We start from the raw sequence: 20,295 nt of genomic DNA, 5'->3' as shown, positions 1-20,295 counted from the left end.
GCCAGACTGAGATTCATTGGAAGAATCCTAAGGAAATGCAATCCGAAAACAAAGGAAGTAGGTTACAGTACGCTTGTTCGCCCACTGCTTGAATACTGCTCAGCAGTGTGGGATCCGTACCAGATAGGGTTGATAGAAGAGATAGAGAAGATCCAACGGAGAGCAGCGCGCTTCGTTACAGAATCATTTGATAATCGCGAAAGCGTTACGGAGATGATAGATAAACTCCAATAGAAGACTCTGCAGGAGAGACGCTCAGTAGCTCAGAACATACCTTCACCGAGGAGTCAAGCAGTATATTGCTCCCTCCTACGTATATCTCGCGAAGAGACGATGAGGATAAAATCAGAGAGATTAGAGCCCACACAGAGGCATACTGACAATCCTTCTTTCCACGAACAATACGAGACTGGAATAGAAGGGAGAACCGATAGAGGTACTCAAGGTACCCTCCGCCACACACCGTCAGGTGGCTTACGGAGTGTGGATGTAGATATAGAAACAGGTGTCACAGGTACTTTCTATCAAATAGTGTACTGTGAATTTTTTGTGACACGCTTCAAGTTATTGAGGATCTATGGAACCAAAAGTACATCTAATCTAATCTAAACAGCCGTTTGTGATTGCTATATTCACTTCGAATTGCACCGTATTTCCTCCTTCTGGGTATACGTATTCTGTCTGGCTATGCTACCTCACCCCTGTATAAGCAACAACTCTTCCCGTATATGTTTCATGAGTGGAGGTGGAAGAACTCGAAATATAAGATAGACCGGAAAGAAGTGAGCCGTAAAGTGGGGGAGTTCGGCAGCGAGGCTGCGGTCCGCGATAAGGCGGCGGCAGCCGGCGGACTTGCCGATGGCCTCTTGCAGAGCAGAAGGGCCCACAGGTCGAGAGCGCCCTCCACCGCCTCGAGCAGGAAATTGCCCCTAAAGGCGGGCCTCGCCACCGGTCGATGCGCGAGACAAGGGATCGCACTGTCAGCAATATCTTCACAGCACTAGCTTCCCTATGCTGACATTTCCAGTCATTAATGGTAAAAAGTATGCAAGTCGTTCCACGTCACAACCGAAATGTCACCGTTTAGAACCAGCAAGGGATCCGAAAACATCGGTCAAACGAGACATGTCTTCATTAACACAGGCAGAGGAAGTCAAGTTGATTGTGTAATTACAATTATCGGAAAGCCTTCGATTCAGTACCACGTCGAAGCGGTTTAAACGAAATACGCTGTTGGCCATTAATATGAAGGTGACATACAACAGTCATACTGGTGTGAAGTGTTCTATCTGCATGGATATGCAACTGGTCAACACTTCAGGATTACCGTATAACATCTACATCTATACTCTGCAAAGCACTGTGAAGTACATGGCACTGGTAATGTCCCGCTGTACAAGTTTTTAACGTCTTTTTCCCGTTCCACTCACGTATGGAGCGCGGGAAGAATTATTGCTTAAATACGTCAGTGCGCGCTATAATTAACCTAATCTTGTCCTCACAATTCCTATGGGAGCGGTGTGTAAGAGCTTGCAGTATACTCCTAGAGCCATCTTTTGAAGCCGGTTCTTGAAACCTTGTCACAAAGGTGGTGTAAGAACTGAAATGGCAGACTCTTGAAGATAGAAACTATCCCGAGAAAGTCTACTTACACTCTCCCGCAGGTCAAACAAACCTGTGACGATTCGTGCTGCCCTTCTTTGTATACTTACAATATCCCAAGCTGGTCCTACATGGTACGAGTCCCACACGCTTAATCAGTATTCTCGGATGGGTCGAAAGAGTGATCTGTAAGCAATCTCCTTTGTAGACTGATTACATTTCCATAGTACTGTATTCTAGTACCTGCATTACCCACGACTGAGTCTATGTGATCGTTCCACTTCATGTCCCTACTAAGTGTTACACCAAGGTATTTGTATACATTTATAGACTTCAGCTGTTTCTTATTGATATTCTATTCATAGGATACTTCCATTGTTGTTGTGTGAAATGCGCAATTTTGTATTTCTGAATATTTAAAGCAAGTTACCAATCTTCACACCACTTTGAAATCTTATGAGGGTCTGACTGAATATTTCTATAATTTCGTTCAGACTTTACTTTGTTGTAGATAACTGCATCATCCACGAAAAGTCTGAGGTTACTCCTAGTATTACCCGCGTGATCACTAGTGTGCAACATGAACAGCAAGGGACCCAACACACTTCCATGCGGTGCTCTCGAAAAAAAGAATTGTCCACGCTTTGCTTTTCAATTGAGCCACAGCAGGGGTCCTTGAGGTTGTTTTTGTTCGGGAATCAAGGTGTACGAAACAAACTTTGTAACACTTATCTCTTCTTCAAAACATTCTGGATAATGCCTTCCACACTTGATTTAAACATCCTGCTCCATTGCGATTTGTGATACAACAACGCTGACACACTATGGCCGCACGTCCACTACTTAATACTAAATGGTCACAAATGATTGGTCGAATTTACTGTCATGCTCGAAAGTATCTAAACGACCCGAATTGCGTTTCGCCTGATTTGTATGCGACCCACATAACACAACTGTCTTGCAGGTGCTCTGTTCTATTTTCAGTACAGTCGTTTGGCTGTAGAAAATGGTTACTGCAGAAGTCACAGGACATAACTGCTCTGTATGGCTATCAATTCAGATACAAATTAATATCACGATGATGCAAATATCAGAAGACATGTTATTGGAGACGACACAGCCATTACGCTTGTAAACTCAAATTTAATACAGTAAATAACATTTCAAAAAGCAAATTTCAATTCGAAATTACATTACGAGCATTTTTTTACTGGACTGAGAGCTGGGATTCTAATCCAGCAACTATTGTTCATGTTAATTCACCAAGAAAAATATTAAATATGGTTTGAGTCACAAGTAACACAGTGTGCGTTGGCTTAAACTTGAAATGTCATAAACCGTAATTTTTCACCAATAGTGAGATGATTCAAACTGAAATGACGAAACGAAAACTTTTTGCCTTACTGGTATTTGTACCAAGCACCTATTGTCGTTGACTTCTAGTCACGAACGGACGTCAAAAGTTTATTTCGCCTGTAGCGAGATGTGCACATGTCTGAACCTGAAGTAACATGATGTAAAGTTCTGTGCTGACTGGGAGTCGAACTCTGCACATATTGTTGTTGACAACACACGGAGAGACCTTCACTATCTCATTCTTTTTCATCAGTAACTAAGAGTGGCAAGTTGGGAGTGGAAATCAGTACCACCCGTCATTGTTGACAACGCACGGAGAGGTGTTGAAAATCAACTATTAGTCACCTGTATTTTGGTGTGCGCATGCTATAATTCAAAATAACAAAGTGAAAATTGTGTGCCAGACCAGAATTCGAACCGACACGCTCGCTCTTGTTGGAGACTTTGAGGAGATCGGAATTTTGGGGAAACAATGAGAGGACGGAACTGCATCGTCTCAAAAGACTTAAACCCAGCGAAGGGGAGAGACATGAACTCGCACTGCAGTCGAGCACCAATATTTTCAACATCTCAAGTTCAGATAAAATAAGAAATAAGTGCTTTGTGGTGGTACATGACGATTACTCGTTAATAATAGAAACTCTCTTGTAAGGAAGTTTACTGATGACAGAGTATCAACATGGCGTGACTTCCGCCTCTGTCATGGCCCAATCTACACATACTTCGACTCACCCCCAGGAGGTAGCGATCGGACATCAAATTTAATGTAGAAATGGAACCACGGTGCAACCCCACATTGTTCAAGCTGCGCTACCAGATGCGAACAGGGTCTGTTCGTTAAAAATTATCGAATGTCACCTTAGACAGACTTAGCTAAAACATGCACAGAACACTGTTTCACAATTGTGTCGTAAAGAAGGATGCTCACTGAAAGAGAATTCTGATTCCCTGGAGGTTGATTACAATCTGTTCCATACATTCGTTTCCTTGTTCATCCACATCGATAATCACTAGCTGCCTTGGCTACCCAGTACGTGATTCTCACTGTGTTTTATTATCAAATGGTTCAAATGGCTCTGAGCACTGTGGGACTCAACTTCTGAGGTCATTAGTCCCCTAGAACTTAGAACTAGTTAAACCTAACTAACCTAAGGACATCACACACATCCATGCCCGAGGCAGGATTCGAACCTGCGACCGTAGCGGTCTCGCGGTTCCAGACTGCAGCGCCTAGAACCGCACGTGCTCAGAGCCATTTTAACAATTAAATGTCAAGTGAATCCAGCAGCGCAGTTCTGCACCACACCAGGAAGTAAATCGACGGTCACGAAGTTGTCAATGGCTCTGAGCACTATGGGACTCAACTGCTGAGGTCATCAGTCCCCGAGAACTTAGAACTAGTTAAACCTAACTAACCTAAGGACATCACAAACATCCATGCCCGAGGCAGGATTCGAACCTGCGACCGTAGCGGTCTTGCCGTTCCAGACGAGTACAACGAAAAAGAACCGTAGACCTTAGTATTTGACATAAGTATCAACTTGATACTTCTAACCGTTCTTCAGAAAACGTGATCTTTATAGTCGGCTGTATATTTTTGACTTTCTTGACTGAGAATCATAAATTTTTTACATTACCAATGGACTGCAGACACTTGTACTCGACATAAATTTCAAGTCGATATCTCTACACGTTCCCGAGAAAAAGAGGTATTAACAGATGGACAGACGGGAAGACAAACAACATATGGCAAAAGACACATTTAAGGAAATATCGGAAAACCTAAATCAGGAGGACGGACAGGATTTTGAAGCACTGTGTACTCTCTTCATAAACAGAAAGTAATGGTTGGCCCTTAAAAAAGAAGAAGGCATAGGCCAGTGTTGAGAGACCTCAGAACGATACGCTTCTAGTGGCACAAATATGATGCTTTGTGTCAAGAACTGCATCCCAGATGGGTGTCCATCGCTGATGGCTTCTGATTCAACAAGTGAGTTGTTGGTTGTTTTTTTTGGGGAAGGAGACCAGACAGCGCGGTCATCGGTCTCATCGGATTAGGGAAGGATCGGGAAGGAAGTCGGCCGTGCCCTTTCAGAGGAACCATCCCAGCATTTGCCTGGAGTGATTTAGGGAAATCACGGAAAACCTAAATCAGGATGGCCGGACGCGGGATTAAACCGTCATCCTCCCGAACGCGAGTCCAGTGTCTAACCACTGCGCCACCTCGCTCGGTCAAGTGAGTTGCTTTCCGGTCGCAACATATGAAAAGCTCCCAAGGAAACTGCAAGTAGTGTTGCTATTGTACGAGGACGCCCGCATACACTCTGCTGATTTCACAAAAGAACCTATCAAGGAGTTTTGCTGCAAAGCAGTCCCTATCGCACTTCTTCTTCTGAGCTAGTGACCTCAAACGTGTATCTTTATAGCTTCTTATCGATCATCAATCAAGAAAATATCTTAGTGGAGCAAAATGCACTTTGAACTTGGACTGACGACGTTTTGATTTCCAAACCAGTAAATTTTCACAGGCATGGAATCCAAAAAATTACCTGCCATCATCAGACTGTTTTAGTTAAGTGGGGAGGGAGGGGAATGTGTATTTTTTAGTTATATTCAGTAAACCAACGAGAAAATCTATAAAAATGTGCTCTGTTCTGAAATAAATAAATTACAGTCTACCGTGAAACACTCATGGCAGAAGTGTGATTTAATAAAACAAGCAATACCTGTAGCACAAGCCAGCCCAAAACATCACGCATTAGCAAGAGAGATTAGAGCCCACACAGAAGCATACCGACAATCCTTCTTTCCACGAGCAATACGAGACTGGAATAGAAGGGAGAACCGATAGAGGTACTCAAGGTACCCTCCGCCACACACCGTGAGGTGGCTTGCGGAGTATGGATGTAGATGTAGATGAAGCTTTTCTGAATTACCAAAAAAGTATATATACCTAACAGTGAGAGAAAACTCAAAAAGAAACGCAGTTAACAAATTTTTCAACAGCACACACAATCAGTTGAATTGTGTATTCACAAAAACTAAGAAGTGTGTCGGTATAAGAAAACATTTTTAACTTTTAACAATGGTGCCAAATCACAGTTTCTTAAATTTTTCACCTTTAGATCTAGGGGGTACTAAATCGAATTTGGGAAGAGACTTAAGATAGTAAAATTAAGATTTCCGATGCAGCATTCCTTGCACAAAGCAACCGCGCTCCCGCGTAGCTAGCGAACACTTACTGATAGGAGTACGCTCTCATTGTGGTATTGTTTGATTAACAGTGTCAATTAGTAATATTAAATATGGTATTACTTACAGATCCTGTGTGGAATGATATTTATGGGATCAAATAATAAACGTGACACCCCAATGTACACTTTAAGTGAGAATGATTCAAATTATTTATCTAAAAATAACAATTAAATAGCCGGCCGCGGTGGTCTCGCGGTTCTAGGCGCTCAGTCCGGAACCGCGCGACTGCTACGGTCGCAGGTTCGAATCCTGCCTCGGGCATGGATGTGTGTGATGTCCTTAGGTTAGTTAGGTTTAAGTAGTTCTAAGTTCTAGGGGACTGATGACCACAGATGTTAAGTCCCATAGTGCTCAGAGCCATTTTAACAGAGGACGAACGATTGTAGTGTAAGCTGCCTCTTTAGTGGACTTATTGCATCTTCTAAGTGTCCTGCCAATGAAATGCAACCTTTGGCTCGCCTTCCCCACAATATTATCTATGTGGTCTTTCCAATTGAAGTTGTTCGTAATTTTTAACACCCAGGTACTTAGTTGAATTGACAGCCTTGAGAGTTGTACTATTTATCGAGTAATCGGATTCCAACGGATTTCTTTTGGAACTTTTCGTTATTTAGCGTCAACTGTCACCTGCCACACAATACAGCAATCTTTTCTAAATCGCTTTGCAACTGATACCGGTCTTCGGATGACCTTACCTATTAGGTAATTTGTGAGTCTTAGTACTAAATAAAGGCTCCGTAACACACGTCGGTGCGACTCGACGATCTTAGCCTGTGTTCTGACGACGTCACGAACCGCCTGTTGCTTGGATACGCATAAACAGTTCGGTTTGCTGAGCTTGTCTGAGATTGTAATTGCTTTCCGAGCTGTTGTAGTCTCTCATGATGTCTCCAGCATTGGAATACGACACGTTAAGCAGAGAAATGCGCTTTGAAACATGGCCTAAGATCCACAAAAACAAATATTACCAAAACGTTTGCATGTCACTCCACGGTGTTGCAGTTTTAATCGCTTGCAGTGTACATTATAGCGGCTGTTATAAAGAAATTGGTGCACACATTCATATCTCAGAACGGACACGAACGCCATAAGACTTTTGAAATTGACTAACGGTTAGCTGAAGAGATAAGCTTAAAAAATACATATTGTTTCACACTTCAATAAGACTTTCTTGGAAGGCAATCTGTGTGAAGGCAGTCGACGCTGAATCTGGCATGAGAAACAATGGAGTAGATATTCTTTTACATTCCAGAGGAGATGTTATCAAGTTACCATAAACCATGCTGGACTAGGGTTGCGAACTGCAAGAGAGCAAAACGTCCCCTCTGAAGTACTCTCCGTACGTTTTCAACAAACTATGGTATCATATAGCACAATTTTACAAGTTCAACGAGAGAAATGTTCGAAAAGCAAACAATATAATGTCGACAGTAGGGTAAGATATAACAAGAGGGATTTAAAAAGGCATATCACATTATGTGTATCTTTGCAGGGATTTAATGTATGTTCGATGCATCATACCGAGGCTAACTGTCCTTGGTTAAAATTCCACGCGAATATCTGAACACTCCTACAAGTGACCTCGCAGATGTGCAAAAGAATCCGCGATCAAGCCCAGAGAACCGTGCGATACCGATCGACCGCCGCGTCATGCTCTGCGATATAGAGTCATTCGGATGCGATATAGTGGGCCATCGGCTCAGCACACAGCTCTCCCGATCGTTGTCGGCTTTCCAGATCTAGGAGTCGCTACTTCTTATTCAAGTAGCTCCTGAACTGACATCACGTGGCTGACCCCGTTCCAATCCTCTCACCAAAGAACACTCCCTGGCAGTAGTCGGAACGGAGGCCGACGAAATCCAAGATACAGCCAGCATAAATACGTGTGCTAGCATTGTTGTGGTGACGACACCTACATCAGTCCCTTACTGAACTATTCTAGTCATATAACAATCGTACCTGAAACACATAAAACTAACCGTGATTTGCCAAGTCTTACAGATTAGACAGATCATGATCACGCAATAGACGGTGCTTAATAACTGTTTTTCCAGATCTTTAACAATATCTCTCGGTAAGTTCTGCTTTCTGTTTGGGCACGTTCTCCACAAGTTCAGCATCAGCCAACTTTTAATTAGCAGTAATCATTGTCAATATAAAAGGAAATTTAAAATTAATAACGGTAAGAAATTGTAAATACAGTATTTAACGAATCGCATAAATTAAATGAATTTCGCCTTGTCTATCATTACGTTTGAGGAAAAAGAGATTTTGATTGCACAGAACTTCATTCAAATCCTTATAATGTTAATGTACGTGTAATTGATTCTCTGACAGTGATATCTAGGTGAATAATTTGTTATTGGGATGTATCATTCAACCCAACAAAATGCATCAGAAAAACGTAATTTTTTTCCCCATACGTACGAGATAAGCACAACCTACATATAATTAATCAACCATTAGGTGGCAAGATTCAGATTTTTTAACTATCCAAAATATCTGAAGTAATTTCTTGTGAGCCCATATGAAACAAATCCATTCCACAATTTTCATTAATGTAATTCAGTATCTGGTATTTAAGGTTAACAATAAAAATTTTCTATAATTCGATAATTTTTGTTTCAGATGCACAGTTCAATACTTACTGAAAGATTTCTTTCATTTAAAAAGATGCTAAAAACTGCTCATCATATCTTCATATGCCTAAATGACATTGTTCAGTGACTTAGTGGTCTAAGCTATACGGCCTCCGATAACATATTCTAAGGAGAGAGAGTCAGGTGACTTGACATTAACTGATTCACTAGATTTTAATTCACATAAATACAATTAATTTATTTGACACGAGGAATGAAGGCAACTTCTAAGTAACCTTTTTGAAAAATATTGGAAAAAAGTGGCTAATAACTCAAATAATAATTTTTCAAAAAGCGGAAAGGTGCCGAACTACAAATCCGGAGTACTCGGGTTCGATCGCTGGTTAGTCCTAGGATTTTTTCCTATCACTATTCACTTCCCTCATCTCTGGCAGTGTGTGTCCATACGAAAAGTGCCAAGTTACCCCATGGTTCGGAATCTACGTTAACTGTGCGTTCCCCTGTAATTTATTTTTGTCAAATGAATATCTGATTGGGGACCGTGGCTGCTATACGAAATGACTTGCTGATGATGTACAGCAGCCAGACACAAATTTGTTTTAGGTTACTTTATTCAAAAAGTACCGTCACCGGCTTCAAATTTATATATTTCATCATCAGACGGCTTTCATGCATACGTCAAAAAATATATTGCATTGGTTTACTGGTGGGTTGTCCTAAGATAAACAATAGTTCACAGTTACAAACGTGTAACAAATATGGTGCCGCTACAGACTTTTATCAGAATTCCGCTTATGTGAAATGTCCGTGTGGAGCATTTACTTTCACAAAATGGTTCAAATGGCTCTGAGTGCTATGCGACATAACTTCTGAGGTCATCAGTCGCCTAGAACTTAGAACTAATTAAACCTAACTAAGCTAAGGACATAACACACATCCATGCCCGAGGCAGGATTCGAACCTGCGACCGTAGCGGTCGCTCGGCTCCAGACTAGCGCCGAGAACCGCACGGCCACTCCGGCCGGCCAATTTGCTTTCCCAGTTTTGTTCCATCGTGTCACATTCTCAATTCACCTTTGAAAGGTTTACGTAATGGATCTATGAAAGTATGTATTTGTATGGTTGAGACGGAATTAATTTACTTTTATATATATTCTTAAGAGTCAGAAAACCAATTGCTTATTTTAGCCCAAAATTATTTCGAAATTTTATAAAATTCAAATTTCAAAAATCAGCATAAAACGACCACTGAAAGCTAATGAGCCAGCAATTATTCATTAAGCACAGCGGTATGAAAATGATACCATCTCAGCGTTTTCTCAGAAAGCACTATAGTGATATATCCTGGAGGCATCATTCTACGTAGTAATTTTAGTGTTCCCTTCAGTTATGTGATTGTACGTTAAGTTGGGTGTGCCACAGCAAGCAGGGCAATCACTTCCTCGATCTGTAATTAGCTGTGTATATTATACTAGATTTTCTCATTATATAAGACTTCGGGGAAGCATTACTGATGTATGTGCCCGTTTCTATTCATTCAGTGTCCTAACCATTCTTATTTCAACCGATATGTTTTCTTTGCCAACTGGCAGGTAGAATAGTTGTGCTTCAATTTTTATCGTAACCTTAATACCATCGATCACATATTTTTTTGAGTTTTGCATTGTGGTTTATGTTATTATTTGAGCTTCATTGATTCACGGCATCGATTTCCTCACTTGCAAGCTACTGCACTGAAGTATGACGAGATCAAAAGTGCGTGAACTGGAAAATGACTAATCGAGACTACATACGACCTCTAATCTACAGACGATATACATAGTAATTTCTAACATCTCTAGCTGTCGAATAATGTCATGACAGTCAGAATCGTCGCACAATTTAGCTTAATTCACAGTTAGATCTAAACATTCACGTTAAGTTTTGTGTACATTTTCGGTGTAGTCTGATGTGGGCTACACTGATGTGTTACTATCATACCATACAGGTCGCTAAATTTCCTCGACGTCTGCTGCAAAGCCTATTTGATAAGCAGCCTAAATACTGGACCAGTAATCTAGAACCGATATACAGTTGCCTTATAGGCCCAGTGTATTTCACCACAATTCTGCCGACCATCTAAGCTTCCTTGCCCTTCCTTGCTGTTAGATTAAAGAGTTTGGTCCTTTCCATATTGCTTTTCAGCTTTAACTTTCGGTATTTAAACGATGCAACAGATTCCATAAGTTAGCTACAAATTCTGAAATCGGAAAATATCAAATGCTTTCACTTTTTTATCTTGCAGTCGACCCCGAGAACAGTGAAAAAACCATTTTCAAATTTTGTAAGACCTGCCAGATATATGAACCTATAAATAAATGAAGGGAAAATTATGTATATGTCTGTAACTAAGAGAAACCATCGCAATTCATACAAACTAGTTCATACAAATTTGATGTTAAACGTGGATCCACTTAGCTTGAATCAGAAATAAACTGTAAGATCAATCTCAGCTCTGAAATAGAAAAATGAATATCGTCCGCCAACATGCATTACCATGGCTTCAGAAAAATCTCAATTGAAATCTAAGTTGCTGTTCAGGAAAACTTAAGTTTGATGTAAAAAAATTCATTAAGGCTGCTGAATCCTGGACACTAGCGAAATTCGATGAAAAGCAGCTTTGCTTATTTGAAAAAAACCTTAAGACTAGATCTTAGGACAGCGGTATAATCTATGTAATGAAGCAAGCGTGGTCAGATGCATTAAGATTAAAAGGTTCTAATTGATAGGACATGTCCTGAAGGATAATGACAGAATGCTTAATTAAGTATTAAGTGCAGTCGAGGAGACCAAATCTAAGGTGGGAGGAAGGTGTCAGAGGGGACATAAGGAAAACATCATTACAAAAAAATTCAAATGGCTCAGAGCACTATGGGACTTAACTTCTGAGGTCATCAGTCCCCTAGAACTTAGAACTACTTAAAGCTAACTAACCTAAGGACATCACACACATCCATGGCCGAGACAGGATTTGAGCCTGCGACCTAGCGGTTGCCCGGTTCCAGACTGAAGCGCCTAGAACGGCCCGGCCACTCCGGCCGGCAAAACCTCATTCAGAATTGGAAAAGTTAGACACCGAACAGGAAAGGGTGGAACAATCCTTCACAGAAGGGCTGAATCATAAATGTCTGCCTTGCCACTTTATGATGATGATAACGATGACGAATCTTGTGGGTACGTACACTATTAGAACAAACTTTTCTCTGATACACAACAGGTTTCTTGTACCATCTGCCACTGATGTTTGATGAGCCTCGCCGCAATGATGTCATACTTACTAAAAAACCTGTTACGAAACGCGTCACTCTTCTTTGGATTTCATTAGTCCTACCTATAAATTATCCAGACTAACAAGCGATACTCAGCGCTCGATAGGACGAGTGTTTGGTGACCCACTAATTTCTTGGCTGTATTGCATTTCCCGATGATCCTTCCAATGAATTTACACCTAACCTCTGTTACTCCTACAACTAGTTTAATATGGGTGTTCCACTCCAGGTCACTCTGGTTTCGACAGGACGACTGCGTATTCACTTTTTAATTTTTACACATTTTCGCCTATCGAGCCACTCAAGGTGAGTCCCATTCTAACTGAGTCGGATAAAACAACGACTCCAACAAAGCTAATGTGGCAGTGCGCGAGTGCAGCGCCGACTTAATTACGAGGAAGGACGCTTACTGAGGAAACCCTAGCAGCAGCGATGGCTAACGCAATTAGTGCAGCACGACCCGCCCAACTACATAATGCTTCCGTCGGGCAGAGCTGCGAAACCGCCACCAAACTGCTAGCAGCATTAATACTTGGAAGCTGTTTTTCTGAGCAAAGTCGGCAGGTTTGTATTCAGTATGGGTAGAAGTTGAGTCAACTTCCTGGTAGTTAACTCTGTGAAGCACGAATTTTTATATTTGTTGTATTTATTGAAAAGCTCAGGGATTCGTAAAATATTAATTAATTCTAAACCCGGAATTTCTATTTTAAAGGCTTTCAATTTCGAGGTGAGGCCTGAACGATACCAACATGGACGTTAAGCATAAAGAGTCAGAGACGAAGATGCTGGTTTGGAAATAATAATTTTTTTTATATTCCGGCCAGTTATCGATTGCGTACAGCTATTATATTACCTTCTTATTTCGGTGTTTCTTGATTTTCCCCTTTTTCACATTATTTTTCCATTTTTTGTTCCTCTGTGAAGATTCTTTTTCCCCTCAACCCTCAAAGTTGCTAATTTTGGTTCTAATGTTTGGTCTGTTTTGGATATCTTGTTCTTAAGAAATCTTCTCTTTCGTTGATGAGTTTTTGGAATAGTTGTTTAGTTAGTCTGGTTTCTCCCATTCTTTTCGTATTTCCAAAGAAAGTCACGTTTTTCCGAATTGTGTCTGAAGTACAGGACGGCAATAATTAAACTCTCGCTATTGGAGACAGTGTAGACGGAAAACTGTTTACCAAATGGCTACACAGATTTATAGGAATGATATTCAGACTGTGCGCAGCAGGATTTGCGTTGGTTGGTACCGTTAGTATCATGACTTGCCGTTAGGCGCCGGTACTTGTTCGGTGGTGTTGGACTGAAACACCACAATCAGTGTGCACTGCAGTTGCAAACAATCACCATGGATCTGCACAATGTAAACAGGGCTTTAGCCGTAAAGTTCTTTCATCAAAACAATAGCAATAGTGCTGCTGCTTTTCTCGAGTATCGATGCATTAATGGAATACGGAAAAGTCTTCTTCCCGCACCGTAGGTGAAGAACATTCGGAAGTTCGAATCAGCTCGCGATTTGGGAATTGCTCCTGCGAGAGGCTGACGTCCAATTCCGCCACAAATTGTTGAAGAAGTTACTGTAGCCAGGGCTGAGAATGCCGGACGCAATGTGCGACCTTTAAGCAGCGCACGAGCTGTGTGACGGCAGTTGAACAGTCCATGGTCCACCGCCGGCCGCGGTGGTCTAGCGGTTCTAGCGCTCAGTCCGGAACCGCGCGACTGCTACGGTCGCAGGTTCGAATCCTACCTCGGGCATGGCTGTGTGTGATGTCCTTAGGTTAGTTAGGTTTAAGTAGTTGTAAGTTCTAGGGGACTGATGACCACAGATGTTAAGTCCCATAGCGCTCAGAGCCATTTGAATCATCCATGGTCCACCATTCGAAACGCGCTGAGAACAGTTGCGAAATCGTGTTTCCAGTGCGGTTGCAGGAAATCGTCGATGCAGATTGTCGTCACGTTGGGCAACGCTCGTAACGTGGAACGTAAACATGGCACGCAATTAACAAATGTTACCTTCTCTTCTGGAGATTAAAATGTGTATCTTTCAACATTCTATTTGTTATTTCTGTTCCGCACGTCCTTACTAATGTTTCCAGAAATTTTCACTGTCCTTCGATCACTCGTTTTTCATGGGGGAGGGGGTGGGGGGAGGGGCTCTCAAGTAGCGAAATTTTAATTATAACCATTCATGTATTTTAGAGCTTCCTGCAGTTATCTTTGTTGAGTCTTCGTATATATTTTTCTGTTTCATTTGTTTTTCCCCCATAACTTATCGAAGGATTTTTGTGTCTTTTCTGTATTATCTCTATTTCTCGTCCTTTTAGTAAAGCAGTACACTCAGTTGCATAGAGTTATCGACGTCTTTTTTCAGTAGTATAATTCCCGATTTTCGTTAACGGAAATCGACCCCTTATTGTAGACATCCTTAGAGAGTTGATATGCTGTTTTATTTAATCCGGTGATTCGAGTCTACGAATTTTTGAATTTCGTTGATCCTTCCTAAGTCTGTTTTAGGTTCTTCGGAGAAGCCAAGGCGCACTTCGTCTTGCATATAGATATTGTCAGGGCCATTTTCTCAGCTGTCTCCTCACAATATTTATGTGAGTATTGGTTGACTTTATTGCTAGGTCGTCTGCGAAAGCAAGGCTATTGAGTATGATTCCTTAATTTTTTGGTCCTACTTTTAGTTAGTGGTTACTTCTAGCTTCTTCTAGAGTTTCTTCCCACTCCCTGGTCATTTTTTACCGAGACGCAGCTAAAACTGACATTTGGCAATGTGTCTACCTGTGTGACTCATGTTCTAATGTTGCAGTAGTATAAAAGACGTTGTCACAGAATTTACAAATGCACGGTCTCGTTAAATGGTTCAAATGGCTCTGAGCACTATGGGACTTAACTTCTAAGGTCATCAGTCCCCTAGAACTTAGAACTGCCTAAACCTAACTAACCTAAGGACATCACACACATCCATGCCCGAGGCAGGATTCGAATCTGCGACCGTAGCGGTCGCGCGATTCCAGACTGTAGCGCCTAGAACCGCTCGGCCAGCCCGGACGGCCCACGGTCTCGTTATGCTGCACTCCTGGCCTAGTACTGCTAAGACAATGTGAAGAGATAAGAGCCACTCGTGTCGTCGCTGCCCACTACCTTAAAACGACTGAGGCAGTTAAAACAAATTCACTGGTGAGCCAGTGAGACGAGAAGCTTGCCCGGTATGTGTAGCACGATAGGCGGCAATCTGTGACAGATAACACGATAGAGTAAAATTCTGGTGGCAGCACACCCTACGTGTTCTCCTACTGACTCACTGAAATAGTCAGTTAAAATTTCAGTGGGCATATGATCATCGACATTTGATCGTGAATCAATGGAATCGTGTCGCCTGGTCGGATGAGTTACATTTCTTCCTACGCCAGGTAAATGGTCGCAATTGGCTTCACGGTCACCATGCCGTGCCACGGACATAGTTCGGTAGGGGGCCATTTTGTGCCATGGGGGCTATTCACATGGCCTACCATGGGACCTGTGACAGGAATCGATGGCTTTTTGACAGCTGAGGACTACGTGAACGTTATTGTGGACTGACTGCAACCAGCCGTGCTTGATATCTTCCCCAGTGGCGATGACCTCTTCCAGCAGGATACTGTCAGTCTCACAAGGCAAGAACTGTGGTTTGAAGAGCATGAGAACGAACTCACATTGATGTCTTGACCACGAAATTCGCGTGATCTGATCTCGAAATAACAAATCTACTGCGCTGTATGGTGGCAGATGCCTACCAACGACTTGGCGAATCCATTCCACGTAAAATCGCTGCTGTATTGTTTCCAAACGTGGACCACCACTATTAAGCAGGTGGTTATAATGTCTTGAACGAGTTGACAAAAGTCATGGGTTACCTCCTAATATCGGTCGGACCTCCTTTTCCCAGGCGTAGTGCAGTAGCTCGACTTGGCATGGATTCAACAAGTCGTTGGAAGTCCCCTGCAGAAACATTGAGTCATGCTGCCTCTACAACCGTTCATAATTATAAAAGTGTTACCGGTGCAGGATTTTGTGCGCGAACTGACCTCTCGGTTATGTCCCATAAATGTGTTCGATATAATTCATATCGGGCAATGTGGATGGCCGAATCACTCGCTCGATTCGTCCAGAATGTTCTTCAAAACAATTGTGGCCTGGTGACATGACCCAGTGTCATACGAACATGAAATCCATGAATGGCTGCAAATGCTCTCCAAGTAACCGAACATAACCATTTCCAGTCAATGATCGGTTCGGTTACCAGGGGACCCAGTCCTTTTCATGTAAAAACAGCCCACGCCATTATGGAATCACAACCAGCTTCCACAGTGCCCTGTTGACAACTGACTTCTTGGAGTCTGCGCCATCAGCTCTTACCAGCTAAAATCGGGATTCATCTGACCAAGTTACGGTTTTCCGGTCGTCTATGGTCCAATCGATATCGTCACAAGTCCAGAAGAGGCGCTGCAGGCGATGTCGTGCTTTTAGCAAAGACACTCACGTCGGTCGTCTGCTGCCATAACACATTAACGCCAGATTTCGCTGCACTGCCCTGGCGGATACGTTTATCGTACGTCCCACCTTGATTTCTGCGGTTATTTCACACAGTGTTGCCGGTCTGTTAGCACTGAAAACTCTACACAAAAGCCGCTGCTCTCTATCGTTAAGTGAAGGCCATCGGCCACTACTTTGTTCACGGTTAGAGGTAATGCCTGAACTTTGGCATTCTCGACACACCCCTGACACTGTGGATCTAGAAATATTGAATTCCCAACTATTTCCAATGTGGAGTGTCCCATTCGTTTAGCTCCAGTTACCAATCTGCTTTCAAATTCTGTTAATTCCCGTCGTGGCGTTTCACATGAATCATCTGAATACCAACGACAGCTCCACCTATGCACTGTCTTTTTATACCATTTGTACGCGACACCACCGCCATTTGTATATGTGCATATCGCTATCCAATAACTTTTGTCACATCAGTGTATATGTCCAGAGCGACTAAACACATCGAGGTGCGGTTTCCTACTGAACTGTCACAATACTTTTGTAGTTCTCTGTCAAGAATAAAATATGTCGCACGAAAAAGAACAGCAACTGTTAAGAGATATGCAACTATAATTTTAGCAACAATAACACACGATCCAAATATCACCACAGTCTAACATAACAGTCGCGACACTTCGCCTCGATTTTATTGCCTTCAGCGCCAGCAGCGCTCCAAGCGGCCGGTAGGTTGAACTGTGAGTTCGGCGCGATCGTGAAAGCGAATAGTGATTGTTTATTTTCATTTATACAATGGTTTTTACCATCGGGAGCGTTTGTAGCGCAATAAATTGCAGCAGCAATAGGAAGAAGACACCATAGCTGTCTTTTTTTAGGTTTCCTAAGGATCCTGAGAGCTATATACCATCATGTTACTAAACTGTATCGTCAGGATTCACTTGCAAATGTATGTGTATAAATGATGAATGTTTCGTTTTAGGAGCAAACCTCCTGGTGTCTCCCTTCCTCTCCACTCCCAACCAGTTGCCGCGCCTGTACCGTTGTGTCCCTCCCTCTCTCCATCTCCACACCCTCCATCTCCTTTCCCAACACAACTTCCACCGTCTACCACTCCCGGATGATGAGCTTCGCCCAGACATCTACCCTTCCTACCAAGTCTAACCCCCTCTTCCTGCCTCCTCCTCAGGGCTCCCTCTCCTCCCCCTCCCTCCTTCTGAGCGGATTTCCCCTCCTACTCCCCGTCCATCTCTTGTGCCTTCTTTCAGTGTCTCTGCGCTCCCTCCTGCCCTGTCTTCCCTTTTCCTCTCCCGCCCCATGTGTCTCCTGCCTCTTCGTGAACCCACGGTTGCCCCTCCTTTCTTCATCCCGCCGCTTCCCCAGCTGCCCCATGCTCTCCCCTCCTTTTCCATCCTCTCTGACCTTTCCCTCGGCAGGTCCCGCCTGGTAGTTTTATTCTTCGTCGTGTGTGCTCCCAGTGGGTTTTAAGTGTGTTGTTTCGGAGTGTTTTTAATACTGTGGCCAACTTTTAACCTGTGCATGCGCATCCAGTGTCTTCTCTGTGTTTTAAGAATCGCCAACTGTGTTTTTTTTTTAACTTTCTGGTGACTTTTTTAACTGTCCCCAATGAACGTCTACATGTCAGTGTATTTTTACCTCCATTTTCTCCCCTTACTCTGTTTTATGTTCCCCTTTTTTACCTCCTTATGTATGTATTATTTTATTCTTGTTTTAGTTGTCATGTCACTCGGCTGAAGAGCGGCGGATTGTGCTGCTGACAGCCCTCCCCTGCCCATATGGGGCAGGGGCATGAAATCACAATAAAGAAAAAAAAAAAAAATTTTAGGAACAAAAAGTGGCTAGTTAATAGCAGACGAGAAGACCTTATAAAGAAAGACCCGGTTTACCTGTATAATAATATTAGGTTTTGTTCGCTACATGTCGAACAAAACCAGTTCATGAACGCAGACAATAACAAACTCGTGTGGAATGCGGTACCCACACTGTTTGACATTCCAAATGACCATCTCAGCTGACGATGAAGAGGAAACTGCCACAAAGATTCGACAGTCAATCTAAAGCTGTAAAACAGTCCTATGACACAGAAGCAGCCAGTCCAACTCTCCATGTATTAGTGCCAGATTCGTGAGAATCGTCAACACAGACCTGCTTTGACGATGAAGTGTTTAGATTAAGTGCAGCTGTTCGTGTCTTACAAAAGCGTGTGAAGTGTCAGAATGTGCAGATCGCTAGACTTCGAGCGAAACTATTATGAGACAAGGAAAGTGCCTACAGACAGATTGTTTGAAAATTATTCAAATATTTGGTTTTTCGTGAAATGTAATGTAATCAGCCCCTTATAATATTTTCATCATATTTCTCCCACTATTTGTCAGTTGTTTGTCCCACTTAGAATAATATAAAGATGAAGGTCGTACTTGTGGCAACAGGCGACAATGACAAACACAGTAGGCCTACAGAACGATAAACGAGCTGTCCATCGCTTTTTCATGTAGAGGTACATGTCTGTGCTTCTTACATGTGAATCTGTGTGTTTATATTCTTTTGATATCAACGTGGTAAGCTGCAATTCTGTTCAATGTCAAGTGTTTCTTCACGAATGTGTTGTAGCTTGCCACTCTATTAATGATTTTTGTCCGTACTTGCGCTTATTTTAGAATCATTTTTAGAAACATATATGCCTACTACACAAACTCTTGGAGGCAAGAAACTAACTCGAATAATTCGGAAATTACGTAGGAAATGGATGCAGAACAAACATTATGCCGACGACGCGTCTGACGTTCACCTTACCTGCCGCTTGAAGCGCCAGTGTCGCTCCATCTGTCAAACGGCAACAACTTTTCAGCAGTGAGTGTCGCGACTGTTATGTTAGACCGTGATATCACTACTAAGATCGACGAAAGAAGTTTCTGCAAATATTACATATAAACAAATATCATCCCTTACATATTTCTCTCAATCAACAGCTTCATGAAAATGACTTTCGAAATCTGGTGCCTTAGAAAATTTCAACCTTACGCAGAATTCCTATGCAAAAGTTTGTTTATGCATTAAATTTTGTATGTAAACCAGGGCTTATCAATTTTCCCAATATGTCATGCTGTTAGTTCATTTCTTATTGATAACAAAATAAGTACCCGCGAGTAACTACAGTTTCTAACAGATAAACTGCAGTAGTTATTGGAGGACAACCACTGGACATAAGGCAATCCACGTGATGCCAATACTTTGAAGACCTGATATGACAATAATTATAATAAGCACACGAACTATACCTGTGTTATATGTTCGCTTGCATTTAGTACAGTAGAGCAGATGTTTAGGAGAGTACTTCTCCTGACGGCGGGGCAGTAGTTTGCAAGTGGTATTGTTTTGCTACTACGTGATAAAATTCCACACATCTACATCTACATACATACTCCACAAGCCACCGTACGGTGATGGCGGAGCATTCGTTTCACCACTACAAGTCATTTCCTTTCTTATTCCACTCGCAAACAGAGCGCGCGAGAAACGACTACCTGTATGCCTCCGTACGAGACCTAATTTCTCGTATCTTATCTTCGTGGGCCTTGCGCGAAATATATGTTGGCGGCAGTAGAGTCGTTCTGCAGTCATCTTCAAATATA

The sequence above is a fragment of the Schistocerca serialis genome, chromosome 3 (assembly GCF_023864345.2).
Source record: "Schistocerca serialis cubense isolate TAMUIC-IGC-003099 chromosome 3, iqSchSeri2.2, whole genome shotgun sequence".
Lineage (NCBI taxonomy): Eukaryota > Metazoa > Arthropoda > Insecta > Orthoptera > Acrididae > Schistocerca > Schistocerca serialis.
Note: the sequence above shows the minus strand (reverse complement) of the source record.